Here is a 20,783-nt window from a genome sequence, read left to right as displayed (position 1 = left end):
AAACACTTGGTTTTTCTTGGGCCCCTGCACCTACATGGGGGACCCAGAGGAGGCTTCAGGCTCTTGGCTTCAGCTTGGCATAGCCCCAGCCATTATGACCATTTGAGGAATGAACCAGCAGATGGAAAATATCTCCCTCCCTCCCTCCCTCCCTCCCTCCCTCCTTCCCTCCCTCTCTCCCTCTCTCCCTCTCTCCCTCTCTCCCTCTCTCCCTCTCTTCTCTGTAACTAAGCCTTTCAAATATATAAAAATATATCTTAAGAAAAGATAAAGAATTTAAAAGAGTTGTATGAAGAATATGTAGCCCCAGAAAATGCCCCGACTCCTCTCTCCAAGTCAGATGTTATGTGCAGAGCACTCAATGATCAAGGGCCCTCTCCCTACATGGAATCAGAGCAGCCCTCTCAAGGATGTAACCTCTTGGAATGAGGAGGAAAACTGAGTTACATGACCTTCCAGAGAGTCTGCTGTTGTCACTACATCTGTAGCTGCTAGTCACTTAACTTTTTCTACTTAATGGTCTTATGAAATGTATAAATGCTAATTAATATTAACAGGAGTACCACAGGTGCAGTTCAAGATGACAAATAGCTTTATGTCATTCCTTATAATAGATGTCAGACACAAAATGCGACAAGGGAAACTCAGTCTCTGCTCTTCAGAAATACTTGTTCTTAGGGAGTACAAAATGAAAACAGTGGTTCTTACTACTGACTGCACCCTGGAATCACCTGGGATGCTTAAAAACTATTTCACATATGGACACTACCTCCAGTTGTTCTGGTTTAGCTTTTTCTAATTTTTCACCATCATGTCAGATGCTTCCTTGCATATTTCTGCATTTGGAGGGCACAACATGTGAACAAACAGAGGATTAAAACAGATTGCCATTAGTGTTACAGTGGTAGATGTCAAGGAGAACTTGTGGGCATTCAGAAAACAGAGCTACTAAGTCTGCTTAAAGGAATTGGGGATCATGTTATTGGAGAGGCAGTATTTTAACTGAGTTTTTTAAAGACAATTATTTGAAAGGCAGAGATACAGAGAGAGAAGGAGAGAGAGAGAGAGAAAGAAAGGGGGAGAGAGAGAGAGAGAGAGAGAGAGAGAGATCTTACAGCCGCTGGCTCGCTCCCCAAATGGCCACAATGGCTGGTGCTAGGTTGGTCTGAAGCCAGGATACTGGAGTTTCTTGCAGATCTCCTACGAGAGTGCAGCAGCCCAAGCACTTGGGCCATCTCTGCTGCTTTCCCAGGTGCATCACTGGGGAGTTTGATCAGAAGTGGAGGCATTATTTATAATAAGGTATACACTAGAAATTAATTAAATGTTTATCAGTCTTAGGGGGCATAGATAAAATGTGATATTTTCATATAACATAATACCATACAACAATGAACCTGAAAAATCTGAATTTACAAGCAATCACATAGTGCCAAGTGGCAAATAGAACCAAAGATAAGGGCAGCCAACAAAGATTATAACTTGCATGATTCCATATAGGTAAATATTTTCAAAAAATAAAAGTGATGATAGTCAAGATAGTTGTTACAAAAAGTAATTTCATTATTATGTCTGTTTTAATAGCTATTTTATTTATATAAGGAGAACAAATTTCATGTATTTCATATATATAGAGAGAGATTTAGGAGTATCATACTCCCCAGCCTACTCTCCCAACCTGCCTCACTTTCAACCTCCCTCCTCCTTCCTTTCATTTTATTTTTTTAATTTTTACAGTGGTATAATTTCATTTACCTTATAATCCCAAGATTAAACCTCCATTAAATAAAAAAATTAAATGAATAATACAAAACCACTGTTCTTCATAATTATAGACAATGGCTATAAGCAATAATCAAATTTCAATTTCACTCACATACATTACGTTTTTTGTACTCTGTATATTAGTTACCACAAATCGGTGAAAATGTATAGTATTTGTCTTTTAGGACTCGCTTATTTCACTAAGCATAATGGTCTCCAATTGCATGTATTTTGTTGTGAAAGACAGAATTTCTTTCTTTTTTATGATTGAGTAGTATTCTATCATGTATATATACCACAATTTATTTTTTAAAGACTTTGAAATCATATGTAGTTTTTTTGTGATATGCCTCTTATCTTTTTTTTAAGATTTAATTATTTATTTGAAAGTCAGAGTTACACAGAAAGAGAAGGAAAATCAGAAAGAGAGACAGGTCTTCCTTCCATTGGTTCACTCCCCAATTGGCCGCAATGGCCGGAGCTTCACAGATCCAAAGCCAGGAGCCAGGAGCTTCTTCTGGGCCTCCCACGTGGGTGCAGAGGCCCAAGGACTTGGGCCATCTTCCACTGCTTTCCCAGGCCATAGCAGAGAACTGGATCGGAAGCGGAGCAACCGGGACTAGCACTGGTGCCCATATGGGATGCCGGCACCGGCCCCATGACAATTTTGTTATCCAGTCACCAGCTGATGGATATCTCAGTTGATTCCCTATCTTAGCTATTGTGAGTTGAGCTCCTATAAACATTGGGTACAAATAACTCTTTCGGATGCTGATTGCATTTCCCTTGGGTAAAATCCCAGGAGTGGAATGGCTGAGTTAGATGGTAGATTTATTTTCAGATTTCTGAGGAATCTCCATACCATCTTCCATAACAGTTGTAGTAGTTTACGTTCCCACCAACAGTGTATTAGGGTACCTTCCCCCCTGACCCAACATCCTCACCAGTATTTTTTTTTTTATTTTTGGATGGTAGCTGGGGTGAGATAAAACCTCATTGTGGTTTTAATTTGCATTTCCTTGATGGCTAGTGATCCTGACCATCTTTTCACATGTCTGTTGGCCATTTGAATTTCATCCTTTGAAAAATACCTGTTCATACCCTTAGCTCATTTCTTAACTGGATTATCTCTTTTATTGTTAAGTTTCTTGAGACCCTTATATATTCCAGACATTAATCATTTATCAGTTGCATAGTTTGCAAATATTTTCTCCCATTCTGTCAGTTGCCTCTACTTTGTTGAGTGCTTCTTTTGCCATGCAGAAACTTCTTAGCTTGATGGAATCCCATTTGTCCATTTTTCCTTTATTGCCTGTACTTCCGGGGTCTTATCCAAGAAGTCTTTGCCTATGTCAGTGTCTTGCAATGGTTCCCCTATGGTTTTCTCTAGTAATTTGATATTTTCAAGTCTTAGATTTAGATCTCTCATCCGTTGTGACTTGATTTCTGCATAGGGTGTAAGGTAGGGGTCTCGCTTCATACTTCTGCATACAGAGATTCAATTTTCACATCATTTGTTGAAGAATGATTTTAGCTTGTTTGTCAAAGATTAGTTGGTTGTAGACACTTGGGTTAATTTTGGGGGTCTCTAAGCTGTTCCATTGGTTGACGTGTTTATTCTCATGCCAGTATCAAGCTGTTTTGATTATAACTGCACTGTAATATGTCTTGAAATCTGGTACTGTTGTGCCTCCAATTTTTTATTCTTTATGATTCCTCTAGATATTCGGTGTCTCGTGTTTCCCAATGAATTTTAGGATCTTTTTTTCTAGATCTGAGAAGAATGTCCTTGGTATTTTGATTGGAACCACTCTGAATCTGTAAACTATTTTGGATGATATGGACATTTTGATGATTTTAATTCTTTCAATCCATTAACATGGAATATTTTCCCATTTTTGTGTTTTTTTATTTTCTTCTTAATGCTTTGTAATTTTCTTTCACATCCTTGGTTAAATTTATCCCAAGGTATTCAAACTTTTTGTAGCTATTGTGAATGGGACTGATTTTACAAGTTCTTTCCCAGTCATGGTATTGTTATGTATGTAGATGCTGTTGATTTTTGTGTGCTGATTTTATATCCTGCAATGTTGCCAAACTCTCCTATGAATTCCAATAATCTCTTAATGGAGTCTTTTGGTTCTCCTATATATAGAATTATGTCATCTGCAAACAGGGATCATTTAAACTTCCTCCTTTCCCATTTGTATGCCTTTGATTTATTTTTCTAGTCTAACGACTCTGGCTAAAACTTCTAGAACTATATTGAATAGTAATCATGAAAATGTGCATCCTTGTTTGGTTCCAGATATATAAAGTAATTTTTGATGATTTGTAATAATTGTTTCTCTTGAGGGGTTAGTAAGCATAAGGTAGAAGGAAGGGAGCTCCTGGAAAGCGGTGAATGTTACCATTGTTGATCTGGATGCTGAATACATGAATATGTGCTCTTTGTCAAAATGTTTTGAATTGAACACTGATAACTTTTATACTTTTTGTATATGTGAGATACTAAAATAAAAAGATAAAAATTAAGATAAAGCAAAGCAAAACAAAACAATAACTTTAATGCATGTACATGGACCTCTCTTCCAATGATTTGGTTTGAATTAGTCTACCATGGGTCTCATTACCATCACTGTTCATGGGCTTATTGGGCAAACTCTTCCTCCTTCAGCACTAATTTTTTTCCTAATTTCTGCCAGTTTTTCCTCTTGAATTATGTGCTATTTCCTTATTGCACTTTATGTCATTAATCACATGCTTGATGTTCCTAATGCAGTTTATTATTATTGATGATTATATTTCTACTTTAAGATGCATTTTGTCATTCATAAGGCCTTATTCTTGAGATCAAATTTTCCAGTGTTTTCTTCTATGTGTTTTATTTTCTCTTATTATGTCAAGAGTTTCTCCCCATTCACCATTTTATAATTTATGCTTTTCATACTTTTAATTTTCTTCTTTTCACATTTGAATCTAGTTCACCTGGAATTTGTTACATTATATGGCAAGATGTAGCGTTCTAGTAATTTTTTCCCACACAGTAAGCCTATTGTTCCACTGCCAGTATAGATCTCATCACCATTTCCCCACAGATTTTTATAAAGATTTGTTTTACTTATTTGAAAGACAGAATTACAGAGAGAGTTAGAGACAGTCTTCCATCTGCTAGTTCACTCCCCAGATGGCAGCAACGGTGGGAGCTGCGCTGATCTGAAGCCAGGAGCCGGGAGCTTCCTCTGGGTCTCCCCTTGTGGGTGCAACGGCCCAAGCACCTGGGCTGTCTTCTACTGCTTTCCCAGGCCACAGCAGAGAGCTGGACTGGAAGTGGAGCAGCCAGGACTAGAACTGGCACCCATATGGGATGCCAGCGCTTCAGGCCAAGGCTTTAACACACTGCGCCACAGCGCCAGCCCCACTCCACAGATTTACTATTTCAACTCTATCATATTTCAAATTCCCATTTATGTTTATGTCTATCTTGAAATTTCCACCTATATATTTGTATATGTATTAACATGTCATTCTTCTAATTTCTATTTTTTATGTTATCAAAAATTTCTCCTGCTCTAATGCAGGAACTCAGCTCCCATAAGATTAGGTCTGGATTTGGACAGGCCAAAGAACAACTTAGGAGACTTTTGTAGATTCATACCTCTTTATTCTCTCAGCAGTGGGCAAAGGTATACAAGAAACACATTCACTTTGTTCATGGTGGCAGGCCAGCTGCAAAGGAGTCTACCCTCAGCTCTGCCCTCAGTTTCTTATATATGCTTACAGATAACAGGGTCAGGCAGGGAAGGAGTAACATTGAAGAATTTTAGCAACTTCTGGCCTGCCAGTTGCTATGACAGCGAGGGAGCCTGACTTCACTTTCCCAACACTCTACTGCTTCAGGGTTCCTCATCTCACAATCAACATGTATGTTATCTTCCAGGAGGGTCCCTTGTATGAGGAATGTGTGAAGAGTATGGAATATGGCATCCAAATTCCACAACAACAATATAGGCTAAAGTAACAAACATACGAGTGAGCAAATAAAGCTATCCCAGATCATCCCACACAAAATACTCCAATCATGGACAGGTTTTTTTTCTTTTTAAACTGCTCCTGGGCTAGCCATCTTCACATGGGTTCAAGTGTTGTACCATGATGGGTCAGAAGAATTCCATCCTTCCTACCTAGTATAGTTTTGGTAGCAGCTGTGGTTACCTTCCAAGGCAGCTCAGATTCAGAGCTGATAGGTAATCAGTGTAATGCAATAAATCAATCTGTTGGTCACCACTGCAAAGGTGTGTGCCCAGTCCACCAACGGTATTTGCAGCCACCAGGCTAAGGGCAATAAGACCAAGAAGTTAGTGGCACCAGCAATGACAAATCCTGACCATTGGTTAAGATAGAAGCAAGGGATTTATCTTGACATAACACTACAGCTAGCAAAAAGGGTTGCCCACTGAGGCATAGCTTTTTCTGGATACTCGTCTACATTGGCAATAAAGCTAAGACAAATGTGCATTTGAGCAAGGTAGTGGCCCTTTCCTTGCATGGGTAATGTACATTAACCACAGGGTGCCAAGTGGCTATAACGCGTAGTGTCACCCACAAGTCATGTTCTATTCCTGCTCCTCATGGTGACAGCAAGGTGAACCACATCTTGCTGGCTTTTGCTACATGATCACTGCCAGGTGACATGTTCCCCCCAGCTCAAGGGCCATGGAAGCAGTTAACAATACATTGTTTTGTGTTGAATAATGCAGCAAAGTCTTCAGTGGCTACTGCTACTGCCTGAGGCCATTCATTTAATCACTGTAACACAGTCTACATTCTCTTGGTCCATCTCACCATGGAGCCTGAGTCAGCTTACTTCCTGATGCCTTGCTTCAATGCTCAATCATTCTGGCTCCTTAGGGATGGTATGGTGATGTAGTTTCCAGTCAATGCCTAGGTGCTTTGTCCAACACTGTACTTTGGAGGCCGTGAAATGGGTCCTGCAGTCACTCTCAATAGCTTGTGGTCTTCCACATGCAGCACATAATCTTGTCAGACATGCAGGACAGAAGTAGCAAAAAGCTAACAAAAGTAGCAAAATGTTGCCTGACAGAAGTAGCAAAAAGCAATCCATAGCAGTGTCTATACAGTAACAGAATACTTGTATCCATCAGATTGGGGAAAAAGCCCAATAAAGTCTATTTGCCATCTTTCAAGAGGCACCCAGCCACGCATCACAGTTCCAGTGGTTAGTGGTATTCAACAGGCATGTTCTTGGAAATAGACAGTACAGATTTTGCAAGTGTCTACAACCTCTTGTTAAGTTACAGGCAAGTTCCAAGCTTTTACTGTAACCCACATCACTTTTTTTCTGTGTGTAGCAGCCACCCAATGTAACCATTTAGTAACATCATTTTCTGGGGCCTTTCCCAACCAAAGTACTTTACTTAAGGTATCAACCTCATCATCCCCAGGATGGGCAAAAGGCATGCACCTCATCACATGGTATATGATGATTTTCTTCTGGTGTCCCACATCCCACAGATATTGCCACATGGCCTACCTCTACAAAGTTCAGTGTATAACCATTCAATTTTCTGCATTCCATGTCGCTATCCAGTTAGGCCTCAATAGATGGCCCAGCTATTGATGCAACTAACAATAGGCAAAAGCTCGTTGACAGTAGCCAGCAAAACTGTTCATAGTTCAACCTCTTGACTACTTTGGTGATTGCCTCATTCTCACCAAATCATCTTGGGAAGGCTGAAAGGCTTCCATGGTTCACTGTGAATGATGTCCTCTGCTGGATCGATGTGTATACCAGGCCTCCATAGGAATTGGTGGAGTCTCATATTGGTATGGACTAGATGGTTCCATGGCTCCTGAGGATTTGGGGAGTTAAATAGGTGACAATGCCCCCAAATCCCTTGTAATTCGGACTTTAATGGGCTTGCATTTAGAGCTCCCTATTGTTGCAGGTAAGCTCCCCACTTGTCAGTGTGGGAATCTCTACTGTCCTTCCACATGGTTTCACTGCCCAGTTTCTTATCCAACCAACAATAGGGTGAAGAGGTGTGTAAAATGATGTGAGGTGCTCATTATGCTTTCAGTAGCCATCAAGGTGGCATACACTGGAGTAAGCTGCTTTTCAATTAAGGAGTACCAAATCTCTGCTCCTTTCCATAAAAGGGACCAAAACCCAATAAACTGAGTCTTTCACGCTACTTCCAAATGCCCCTCCAACCCTTCTGCGGTGATGTGTGTGTGAATAACACACTGTATGGTTGAATCAAGCACATTGAGAGACTTGGGTGGATTTACATTCTACTTAACCACTGTGAAGTGTGCTTGTGTCCAATCACCCCATTTCCACTTAATTAACATATTTACCAAACAGTACAAGGGCCTCAGGATTTGTGACAGATATGGGATAAACACACTCTAATATCCCAAAAATCCTATAAATTCTTGTAACTGCTTTATAGTCACTGGAATCAGAAAGGCCTAGATTTTTATCTATGATTGCTTTGGGGGTGACTTTTGTCTTACCCAACCACTCAACTCCCAAGAATTTCACAGAGTCCTGGTCCATGCATTTTGGACTCTGATTTCCCAGCCAAATGACTTTAAGATGGCTCAGCAAGATGGGTATAGATGTTTACAAATCTACAAGAGAGTTACAGGTTAACATCACATCATTTGTATGATGGAACATGTGTACTGACAAATACACAGACAACTATGCCAAATCCATTGCTACCAAACCATGGCACAAGGTGGGGGCTATGTAGATAGCCTTGTGGAAGAATATTGGAGGTCCATTGCCAGTTACCCCAAGTGGAGGTGAATTGGTCTTGACTCTCAAGACATATCAGTTGAGAAGAAAGTATTCTCTAGATCTAAAACACACTCATAAATTCCAGTCAATGACTATGATGTTCTGTGATATCACTCACTGATGGAATCATTGCATGTAGGGGAAGAAAAACTGTATTAAGCTCTTGGTAATCTAACATCAACCTCCAGATCTCATCTGACTTTTTTTTACAGGCCCTACTGGTGAATTAAATGGGTTATGTGCAGGTCTAATAATGCCCATCTTCTCCAGTTCCCAGAAGGTTAAAGTCATTTCTGTTTGACCCCCTGGCAGTTTGTACTGCTTGGTATTTTTCAGCTACCTAGGCACAGGTAGCTGTAATGCTGGATAGGTGGCATGCCCCTCAGTACAGCTTTAACCAGGCACACTCACTGGCAGAATTCCCCCACTGTCATTTTAGCCATAGGCTCTGTAGTACATCAATGTCCAGTATGTACTCAGGTCTGGGGGATACATACACAGTATATTCCTGAGGTGATAGATACCCTATTTCCAAAAGTAATGCTTTTACCTGAATACAGCATCCTCCATAGTCATCTATGGATACTGGAGACCCAAAAAATCTCTCAGGATTGCTGTGCAGTAATGTACATTCAGTTTCTGTGTCAACGAATGTCAACACTCTCTGAATATTAAAAGTGGACCAATGGATAGCAGACTCTGTAAGAGGCCTCCAATCTCCACCTGTCCCTGCCAAGCAGCTGCCTTGGCATCCTCCCTAAACAAATTTAAATGCCCAATCAGATGACCCTAAAAGTGGTTGTTTCAGGGACCCTAAAGAGTCATATAACCGTATTGCTCAAACCCCTGGTGCCAGCTTGGATTCTTTACTCAAATTGGACTTCTGAAATGTCTGGAACTATTGTTTCTGGTTTTAATTTTTGCCATAATTCTAGAAATATTTTATTAGTCTTCTCATCTAGTTTTGCCAGTCTGCTCCTGCTGCTAAGAGATCAACTCATCTCTGGGTTTCAGTGATGTTAATTGGTCCTTTCCCTTCTCTCTTCTCCTGGGTCACGGCCCATACTACCTTCTGAGTATACACTCTCTCATCATTTTCCAAATCAGCAACACTGCAAGTAATCATATATTTTGTTTTACATATAGGACAAGTATTGCCACCAAAGGACCAAACAGTGCAGAGGGAGCTATCTAAAGCACAAGTTCCTGCATCCCTGTAGTGAAGTGAAAACTTTTTCATCTGACCCATGAATCCCAGCATTATAGATGGCATTGTAAATACCCAACTTCCCACGTCACTACTTGTAACTCAGCATGTGTCTGCCACCTGCTGACGGCCCCAGGTAAATCTCTGATGTTGTGCCACATCATAAGAACTCCTGCCATAATCTAATCTAAAGGAATAATTCCCTACCATGTGACATGTGGTCAGAGGCATCGATTTTTCCATTTCCAGCCCTGAGAGCAAAATCCTGTCCACTGCTTCATAACTGAAGCAGCGAAGCAGCAATGGACTCAGAGGCCTTTTACCTAAATGTGCACCCAGATCCAGCAACTCGGAATGTACAGGAAAAACACCAAATGCTCTACTGCTTGGAGGAGGTGCTACAGCTGCCCCTGAGGAGCCTTTGGTTGCTGGGTCTATACCTTCAGGGTGACCACTGGACAGGCTTTGAACAGCACTGGAGGGTCAGTGTCATCTTTGTCACTGGAGGACTCAACCATCACAAGTACTGGGTTGTCTTCTTGCACTGAGTGTAACTCAGACAATGGCAATCCCTTCTTGCAGAGCATGAATGTTATCTTCTTTCACTTCTGATCCTCTTGCCTACTCTAAAGTATGCCACAGGCCCTATTCTTGGATCTCTTCCTGCAATCTAGCATTAGTTTCTGCACACAGGGCAGTTAGAAAGACCCACCCTGTGGGTTCTACTGCTGCCTGGGTGTCCTTCTTACCTAATGTTTCTCCAAAGGCAAACAATGCCTTCTCTACACTAATGTGAAGGTATTTAGCTTGGCCAACTCCAGGGGAGCAACCTGGAAGGCAAGGCCATGGCCACTGATTTCCACAGACTCATGTCTGGCCACCCTTGAGTTCCACCCTCTGGTGGGGCAGAAGGCTCCTCACTGGTCTGGCCAAATCCAGCCAACTACACCAAGTGTAATGCAGTAGCTCAGCTCCAGCAAGATTGGATCCATATTTGGACAAGCCAAAGAACAATGTTGGGGTCTCCTGTAGATTCATACCTCTTTATTCTTGCAGTGGTGTGCAAGGGTACACAGGAAGCATGCCTGCTAAGCTCGTGAGCCTCTTATATATGCTTACCGGCAACTGTGGCAGCAGCAGCAGAAGAATTACATAGCAGAACTCTATCTGCTTCTGGACCTGCCACTTGTCATTGACAGTGAGGAACCCTGACTGATTTCACTTTCCTGACACCCACCTTATTCTTTTCCCAAATTTTATTAACTATTGATGGAATTTTATTCCTTCTATATGGACTTTGAGATGAATTTTATTAGGTCAACAAAAGTTACTATTAAGACTTTGAAATTGTACTTTATTTATAGATTGATTTAGAGAGCAGCTATACTTGTATATATATATCAATATTATACTTAAAAACACAATATAGTAAATAAGTAACACAATTTACCTCTGCATTTAAAATATTTTTACCTCGCCATTTTATATTTAATAAATATAAATTTACAAAGTACAGCTTTTGGATTATAGTGGCTCCCCCCCCCCCATAACATCCATCCCACCCGCAACCCTCCCATCTCCCGCTCCCTCTCCCATTCCATTCACATCAAGATTCATTTTCAATTCTCTTTATATATAGAAGATTAATTTAGTATACACTAAGTAAAGATTTCAACAGTTTGCACCCACACAGAAACACAAAGCGTAAAGTACTGTTTGAGTACTACTTATGCCATTAATTCACATTGTACAACACATTAAGGACAGAGATCCTACATGGGGAGTAAGTGCATAGTGACTCCTGTTGTTGACTTAACAATTGACACTCTTGTTTATGATGTCAGTGTTCATCTGAGGCTCTTGTCATGAGCTGCCAAGGCTATGGAAGCCTCTTGAGTTCGCCAACTATGATCTTATTTAGACAAGATCATAGTCAAAGTGGAAGTTCTCTCCTCCTTTCAAAGAGGAGAGAATTTCCTCCATCCCTTCTTTGATGGCCCGTTCTTTCCACTGGGATCTCACTCACAGAGATCTTTCATTTAGGTCTTTTTTTTGCCACAGTGTCTTGGCTTTCCATGCCTGAAATACTCTCATGGGCTTTTCAGCCAGATCTAAATGCCTTAAGGGCTGATTCTGAGGCCAGAGTGCTGTTTAGGACATCTGCCATTCTATGAGTCTGCTGTGTATCCCGCTTCCCATGTTGGATCATTCTCTCCTTTTTAATTCCATCAGTCAGTATTAGCAGACACTAGTCTTGTTTATGTGATCCCTTTGACTCTTAATCCTCTCATTATAATCAACTGTGAACTGAAACTGATCACTTGGACTAGTAAGATGGCATTGGTACATGCCACCTTGATGGGATTGAATTGGAATCCCCTGGCACGTTTCTAACTCTACCATTAGGGGTAAGTCCAATTGAGTATGTGCCAAACTGTACATCTCCTCCCACTCTTATTCCCACTCTTATATTTAACAGGGATAACTTTTCAGTTAAATTTAAATACCTAAGAATAATTGTGTGTTAATTAAAGAGTTCAACCAATGGTATTAAGTAGAACAAAAAAAAATACTAAAAGGGATAAAATAGTAAGTTGTTCCTCGATAGTCAGGACAAGGGCTGATCAAGTCATTGTTTCTCATACTGTCCATATCACTTCAACAGGTTTCCTTTTAGGTGCTCAGTGAGTTGTCACTGATCAGGGAGAACATATCATATTTGTCCCATTGGAACTGGCTTATTTCACTCAGCATGATGTTTTCCAGATTCCTCCATTTTGTTGCAAATGACTGGATTTCATTTTTTTTTTGCTTCTGTATAGTATTCTATAGAGTACATATCCCATAATTTCTTTATCCAGTCTACTGTTGATTGGCATTTAGGTTGATTCCAGGCCTAGCTATTGTGAACTGAACTGCAATAAACATTAAGATGCAGAGAGCTCTTTTATTTGCCAATTTAATTTCCTTTGAGTAAATTCCAAGGAGTGGGATGGCTGAGTTATGTGGTAGGACTATATTCAGGTTTCCGAGGAATCTCCAAACTGTCTTCCATATTGGCTTTACCAGTTTGCATTCCCACCAACAGTGGGTTAGTGTCTCTTTTTCCCCACATCCTTGCCAGCATCTGTTGTTAGTAGATTTCTGTATGTGAGCCATTCTAACCAGGGTGAGGTGAAACCTCATTGTGGTTTTGATTTGCATTTCCCTAATGGCTAGTGATCCTGAACATTTTTTCATGTGTCTGTTGGCCATTTGAACTTCCTCTTTTGAAAAATGTCTTTTGAGGTCCTTGGCCCATCTCTTAAGTGGGTTGTTTGTTTTGTTGTTGTGGAGTTTCTTGATCTCTTTGCAGATTCTGGTTATTTATCCTTTATCTGTAGCACAGTTTGCAAATATATTTTCCCATTATGTTGGTTGCCTCTTCACTTTTTTGACTGTTTTTTTTTTTTGGTAGTACAGAAACTTCTCAATTTGATATAATCCCAATTGTTAATTTTGGCTTTGACTGCTTGTGCCTCTGGGGTCTTTTCCAAGAAATCTTTGCCTGTGCCTATATCTTGCAGAGTTTCTCCAATGTTCTCCATTTTTAATCTTATTTGAATTATGTAATTTATAAATTTCTTCCAGAAATGCCATCTCATCTATTATAGGCAATTTATAGAATTATTACTTTTGTGATACTTGTAAATTGCATTTTCCATTTGCCATTATGTACACTATAAAACGTGTTTATTTTGTATCAATTTTACTAAATTCATATTTTGGTTCTATTAATGTATCTCTGGATTTGGTGGATGTAGTTCATCACAGACTACAAATGAGAATTGTGTCTCTTCCTTTCCAATATTTTCATTTCTCATGTCCCTTTTCTTATCTTAGTGCATAGAGTATGATCCCTTATATACTATTGAAGAATATAATATTATGTGGAGAGATAAATGACCTGAGGCTACAATATATGCAGACATATGTGTGGTAAATGGCCTGGGTTTTAGTTAGGAATCTGTTAAGAGAAAGATTAGAAAAACAGGCACAAGGAGGATCAGTGTAGAAGTGAGTTGATATACAGATGATTATAGGTACAAACTTTGAAAAATATTTGTATTCCGTGTGCTATGATTTCAATGATAGTGTCCCCTCAAATTCATGTTGAAAGTTAATCCTCAGGCCAGCGCCGCGGCTCGCTAGGCTAATCCTCCGCCTTGCGGCACCGGCACACCAGGTTCTAGTCCTGGTCGGGGCGCCGGATTCTGTCCCAGGTGCCCCTCTTCCAGGCCAGCTCTCTGCTGTGGCCCGGGAGTGCAGTGGAGGATGGCCCAAGTCCTTAGGCCCTGCACCCCATGGGAGACCAGGAGAAGCACCTGGCTCCTGGCTTCGGATCAGCGTGGTGCCCTGGACGCAGCGTGCCGGCCGCGGCGGCCATTGGAGGGTGAACCAACGGCAAAAGGAAGACCTTTCTCTCTGTCTCTCTCACTGTCCACTCTGCCTGTCAAAAAAAAAAAAAAAAAGAAAAAAAAGAAAGAAAGAAAGTTAATCCTCAATGCAACTATATTCAGAGGCATGACCTTTGAGCAGTGATTAAGTCATGAAATTTCTGCCATTGTCAATGGTATTAGCATTTATATAAAAAGGATTTTGTTGAAGAGAGTGTTTACTTTCTCTTCATTCCTGTCCACTATGTTAGGACACCTAGATGGCACTATCTATAAGGAATAAGACTTCACCAGACACTGAACATTCTGGCATATTGATGTTGGACTTCCAAGCCTCCCTACTAGTGAGAAATACATTTTTGTTGTTTATAAATTACTCAGTCTGATGTATGCTGTTATAGCAGCACAGAGTAAAACAGAAATTGTTGCTGAGAAGTGAGAAATATTACCCCTTTTTACTTGTGTAATTTTCCCTATTATAATCAGAATATCTCTCCTACACCAGCTAAACATTGCATTTTAGGATCAAATTAACTTTTTTGACTTCACAGACTCACAGCTGGAGGGTAATTTGCCTCAGCATGAATCATGATTTGCGACTCATCCATATCTGGTTTAGATGATGTTTAGATGAGACTTTGGACTTAGACTTCAGAGTTGATGCTGAAATGATTTATGACTTTGGGGAGCTATTGAGATGGAATGAATGTATTTTATACATAAGGGAATGAGTTTTGGGGAGCCAGAGGCAGAATACTGTGGTATGAATGATGATATCCCCTCCAAAATTCATGTTGAAACTTAATCCCTAAAGCAACAATATTAAGAGTTATGGTCATTGAAAGCTGACTAAGTCATGAAGGTTCTGCTCTTAAAAAAAAGCTTAATAATCTTATAAAAGGGCTCTCAAGTTTGATGGGTGCATTGCATTCTCCTGCCCTTCCATCTCTTCTACCATGAGGGAACATAGACAGCAGGAACTATGAGAAATTAGCCTTCATCAGAAACCAAATTTGCTAGGACATTGACCTTGACTTCCCAACCTTCAGAACTATAAGAAATGTTTCTTTTGTCTCTAAATTACTCAGGCTGAGGACTTTTGTTATAACACCACAAGTAGACTAAGTTAATATTCTAGTACCCACCAAAAACATGTACCATATAAAAAGACAGTAAATAACCAAGTAGACAAAATGACTATGCAAGCTGATATTAGTCCGTTTCTGTCATTTTGCATCCTAGTACTGGTATGATGAGTGCACAGGGTGAATTCAGGGGTTCCTGAAGCATTGGATGGAAAAAAGAGTGGTCACAGTCACAGTACTCCCGATGGTCCACTGAGGGACTTTGCTTCCTGTCACCACAATTCTGGGTTCTGTTGAGATGTAGCTGGTACTCACCAGAGGACAAACACTTATGCTGTTAAATTCAGCAAGAATTCTCTTGTGCTGTGAATGAAATGGCTGCTTCCTAGAGAGTTTGTAATCCTTGTGTTCAGGGAAAAGAAGCCAAGAAGAATAGCTGGGACTTGAACTAGCACTCCGATATGGGATATGGGAGTCCCAAGCAGCAGCTTAACCTACTGTGACACAACACCTGCCTCTTGAGCCAGACTCTTTACTACACCATTTAGACAGGACTAATTGACTTCAGTCAACAGGAGGAAGAAGAGATATTGCTACAAAACAGGGACAAACGAAAATATGTTTGACACCCAAATGATCTATATGAATGTTTTTTGGTACTATACAATTTTGATAGGAAGTGGACAAGTGCAGTAATTTTGGCTACAGAAGACTATAGTAGCCAGTCATGTCATCAGGTATGCTATGAAGACCAACTGAATCTAGAATGAAGGGGAATCCAGAATGGATGGTGGAGGGGGAGAGGTGAAGAGTATCTGCAGTGCAATGGAGACCAGCCGCCACAACAGAAGCTGTAGTTCATTCTACAAAATGTTTTGATGCTTCCCTCAGAAAAAAAGATTCACAAGAACCCCAGAGAAGCTGCTACACAGATTTTTATTTAAAAAATAGATTTCAGCAACACAAGGAGGTGACTACATTATACGTGAAGGTGTGCCATACTGAATCCTTTTCAAGAAAAGAATTTTTGTAGATACTAGAGATCCTGGCAACAGAGAGTATTCGACTTTTAATCCCTTCAGGGGCTGCCTCATCTGTAGTGATGTCTTGCCCTAGGTAATGACGTTTTCTGGTAAGCTCATAGTCAATGACTGATCAAAGCAGATTTGTGAAGGCCCAGACTAATGCAGAACAAATATGACTGTCAATTTTCACTCCAGATTTCCTATATAGCTCTCCTAGAGGTGGCTGTTGGTGTTAGGCTTGCATTTCAGCTTGACTTCTACCTCTGCCCATTTTTCCTTCCTTCCCTTCACCTCTGCAGACATCAATTCCAAGGGCACGCCCTAATAAGTATCCTGTATTATAATCTCCCTCTCAGGGTCTGGTTCCTGGAAAATCAAGTCTACAACATCCCCAGTACTGCTAGCAGTTTCTGCATTACTTGATTAAGGCTAGTATTATGAACTGGACATACATGTATCCCTAATAGTAATATGTTAACATTCTATCCCCCAGTGTGGCTGTATTTGGAATAAGGTAGTAACCAAGATTAAATAAGGTCACCAAGAGTGGAGCTCTGATCTGATAGAATTCCTCTATCTCTCTCTCTTTCTCTCCCCCCCTTTCCCTTTCCCTCCTCCTCCTCCTCCCATCCTCCCCTTCTCCTCCCTCTCTTTCACTTGCTATTATTCTCTCTCTCTCTCTCTCTCTCTCTCTCCCTCCTCTACCTAAAAACACATGTAAAAGTCCTGTGCAAACATAATGCAAAGTTGGTCATCTGCAAGCCAAGAAGAGAGCCCACACCAGAAACAGAATTTGCCAGCACTGCAGCCATATTTTGTGGCCTCCAAAACTGAGAAAATAAACTTCTGTTTCCTAAGCCATCCTATCTACTGTAGTTTGTTAGAGTGGCCTGAGTTGATTAATATAGCTAGGTTGCTTAATAAAAATGTATCTAGTAATAAATCAGGTCATTAAAAGAGGTAGAAATTTATTCTTTATCACCTAATCTTCTGAGATAAGCATTTTAGTTCAATGTGCATCTCTCCTCCCTGTGCTTATTGACACATCAAGGTCCTTTCTATATTGTTTCTCTTCCACATCCAAGTTTTTTAACCAGAATTCCATAGATCATTCAAGGATATCTAAGGATAAAATTTAGAAGATCCATACATTTTTTAAAAATTAAAATTATGGCTTTAAGTAGCACTCTGACCTCAGAATCAGCCCTTAAGGCATTCTGGTCTGCCTGAAAAGCCCACGAGAGCATTTCAGGCATGGCAAGTCAAGACACAGTGGGAAAAAATGCCCTACATGAAGGACCTCAGTGCATGAGACCCCAGTGGAAAGAAGTGGTCATCAAAGAAGGATGTACTTTCCTCTGAAGGGAGGAGAGAATTTCTACATTGTTTATGGTCTTGTCTAAATACTGACGGAGTTTATGGATTCAAATAGCCTAGGCAGCTCATGTCAAGAGCCTTGGGTGATCAATGATGTCATACATAAGAGTGTTAATTGTTAAATTAACAACAGGAGTCACTGTGCACTAACTTCCCATGCAGGACCACTGTCCTCAAAGAGTTGGATTATAGTTATGTGTAAGTGCTCCAAAAAGATGAATCATTCTTGGGTGTTTCTTTAAAGTTAATTAAGTTTCTAAAAAAAAAGAGAGAAGTGAAATTAACTTCAAGGCCGGCGCCGCGTCTCACTAGGCTAATCCTCCGCCTTGCAGCACCGGCACACCAGGTTCTAGTCCCGGTTGGGATGGCGGATTCTGTCCCAGTTGCCCCTCTTCCAGGCCAGCTCTCTGCTGGGCCAGGGAGTGCAGTGGAGGATGGCCCAGGTACTTGGGCCCTGCACCCCATGGGAGACCAGGAGAAGTACCTGGCTCCTGCCATCGGATCAGCACGGTGCGCTGGTCGCAGCGCGCCGGCTGCAGCGGCCATTGGAGGGTGAACCAACGGCAAAGAAGGACCTTTCTCTCTGTCTCTCTCTCTCACTGTTCACTCTGCCTGTAAAAAAATAAAAAAATAAAAATAAATTAAATTCAAGATGCAATGAATTTGAACAGTCCTTGTCTCAACTGTTGAGGAACAGTTTTCTTTTCATGCAAATTGTTGAACTCTTTACTTAGTATAGAGTTGTTCTTCTGTGTATAAAGTTAATCGAAAATGGATCTTAGTGGAAAATGGGAACTGGGAATGGGAGAGGGAGAAGGAGTAGGGGTGGGAGTATGGGAGGGAGGGCGGGTATGGTGGGAAGAATCACTATATTCCTTTTTTAAAAAATATTTATTTTATTTGAAAGTCAGAGTTATACAGAGAGAGAAGAAGAGGCAGAGAAAATGAGAGAGAGGTCTTCCACCCACTTGTTCACTCCCCAGATCAGCCAGAGCTGGGCCGATGTGAAGCCAGGAGCCAGGAGCTTCTTCCAGGTTTCCCACACGGGTGTAGGGGTCCAAGGACTTGGGCCATCTTCTACCGTCCTCCCAGGCCACAGCAGAGAGCTGGATTGGAAGTGGAGCAGCCGAGACTAGAACCAGTGCCCACACGGGATGCCAGCACTGCAGGCGGTGGTTTACCCACTGCACCACAGCGCCAGTCCCACTATATTCCTAAAATTGTACTTATGAAATGCACAAAATCTGTATTCCTTAAATAAAATATTTATTTTGGAAAAAATAAATTAAAATTACATCTTTAATTTTACCAATCTCAAACCAAAATTGTCTTTTCACTTGTAAATGTGGGCCACAAAACACAATAGTAGCAGTTGTATCTGTGATTTTGTCACATATAAAACTCATATGATTTGAAAAAATACTATGCTTGTTGCAGACATCAAAATGTTGCTTATATTTCCCATTGCTTTAGAAGTACTGTATTTTACATACCTACTGTGTTATGACTGAATGATTTTGTTCCTCAACTCTTTTATTTTAAAATACTATCCAATAAGGTGATGAAAATAGGAAGTGGAAGTCTATAGGAGGTAATTAGGTCATGAGATGGAGCCCTCATAAATAAAAATCTAAGAAAGAAAAAAAGCTAGAAAGCTCTCTAGTTCTTTTTCCAACACATGACAGTAGGAGAAGTTAGGAAGTCTACAAGGTGGAATAGGACCTTCACCATGTTGACATCCTGATCTCAGACTTCCAGCCTCCAGAGTTTTGAGAAATAAGTTTTTGTTGTTTATAAGCCATCTGATCAATGATATTCTATTACAGAAGCCTGCACTAAGCCATGTTGCAAGATCTCATTATTTTACACGTTATTATAGAAACAATATTATGTGAGTATTTTTTCATTGTAATTTTATTATAGTGAAAACATCAAACATAAGATCTACTCTCAACAAATACTTAAATGCAAATGACACTATTATTAATTGCAGGAACAATATTTTACAGAAAATTTATAGAATTTATTCATCTTGCATAACTAAAATTTTACAGGCACTGGACAGCAACTCTTATTTTCCCCTCCCCATAGATCCAGTAATCCCCAATCTACTCTGCTTCTATGAGTTTGACTAATTTAAATACCTTATATAAATGAAATAACACAGGATTTGTATTTCTGTGACTGGATTATTTAGCTTTTTTAAAGGAAATTTATTTATTTGAAAGTCAGAGTTACACAGAGAGAGGAGAGGCAGAGGCAGAGGGAGAGGGAGAGGGAGAGAGAGAGAGAGAGAGAGAGGTCTTCCATCCCCTGGTTCACTCCCCAATTGGCTGCAACAACTGGAGCTGGGCTGATCCAAAGCCAGGAGCCAGGAGCTGATTCTGGGTCTCCCACATGAGTGCAGGGGCCCAAGACTTGGGCCATCTTCTACTGCTTTCCCAGGCCATAGCAGAGAGCTGGATCGAATGCGGAGCAGCCAGGACTTGAACAGGCGCCCATATGGGATGTTAGCACTGTAGGCGGCAGGTTTACCTGCTAAGCCAAAGCACCCACCCCAGACTGGCTTATTGAACTTAATCTCCTTAAGGTTCCTCCATGTTGTTATAACTGCTAGGATTTCCTTGTTTTTTTAAGGCTGAATCATAGTTCACTGTTAGTACATACCACATTTTCTTTATTCTCTCATCCATAAATTAGTATCTAGACTATTTCCACATCTTGCTTACCATAAATAATGCTGCGATGAACAGAGGTGTGTTAATATCTCTTTCATATTCTGATTTTAATACTTTTGGAAATATATCCAGAAACAGGGTTGCTAAGTCATATGATAGTTCCATTTTTTAATTTCATTAATAACCTCCATATTGTTTTCAATAGTGAATGTGCCATATTGCATTACAACCAACAGTGTACATTGGTTCCAATTTCTTCACATCCTCACTACCACATCTTTTGTTTGTTAGTTTTTAATAATAGCTATTGTAACAGGTATGAGGTAATATTTATTGTGGTTTTGAATTGCATTTCCTTGATGATCTGTGGTGCTGACTATTT

The 20,783-nt window shown here is 40.4% G+C and overlaps 1 long non-coding RNA gene across 6 annotated transcripts in view; it reads left to right on the top strand.

The window, feature by feature from the left end:
• LOC149119694 (uncharacterized) overlaps window positions 1-20,783 on the top strand; it is a 91,694-nt gene that overhangs the window by 42,747 nt on the left and 28,164 nt on the right. The window contains exon 3 of one of the 6 annotated variants that reach the window (XR_016227936.1): window positions 18,707-18,948. The exons of 2 other annotated variants lie outside the window; for them this stretch is intronic. This is a non-coding gene — a long non-coding RNA (uncharacterized LOC149119694). Of the gene's footprint in view, window positions 1-15,478; window positions 16,864-18,630; window positions 18,949-20,783 lie in introns of those variants that run through there. 3 more of the 6 variants (XR_016227937.1, XR_016227932.1, XR_016227938.1) reach the window with 3 other exon arrangements.

This window comes from Oryctolagus cuniculus, chromosome X, assembly GCF_051225735.1.
Source record: "Oryctolagus cuniculus isolate XC-2025 breed Fujian yellow rabbit chromosome X, ASM5122573v1, whole genome shotgun sequence".
Taxonomy (NCBI): Eukaryota; Metazoa; Chordata; class Mammalia; order Lagomorpha; family Leporidae; genus Oryctolagus; species Oryctolagus cuniculus.
Note: the sequence above shows the minus strand (reverse complement) of the source record. Positions and strands in the feature narration are given on the sequence as shown.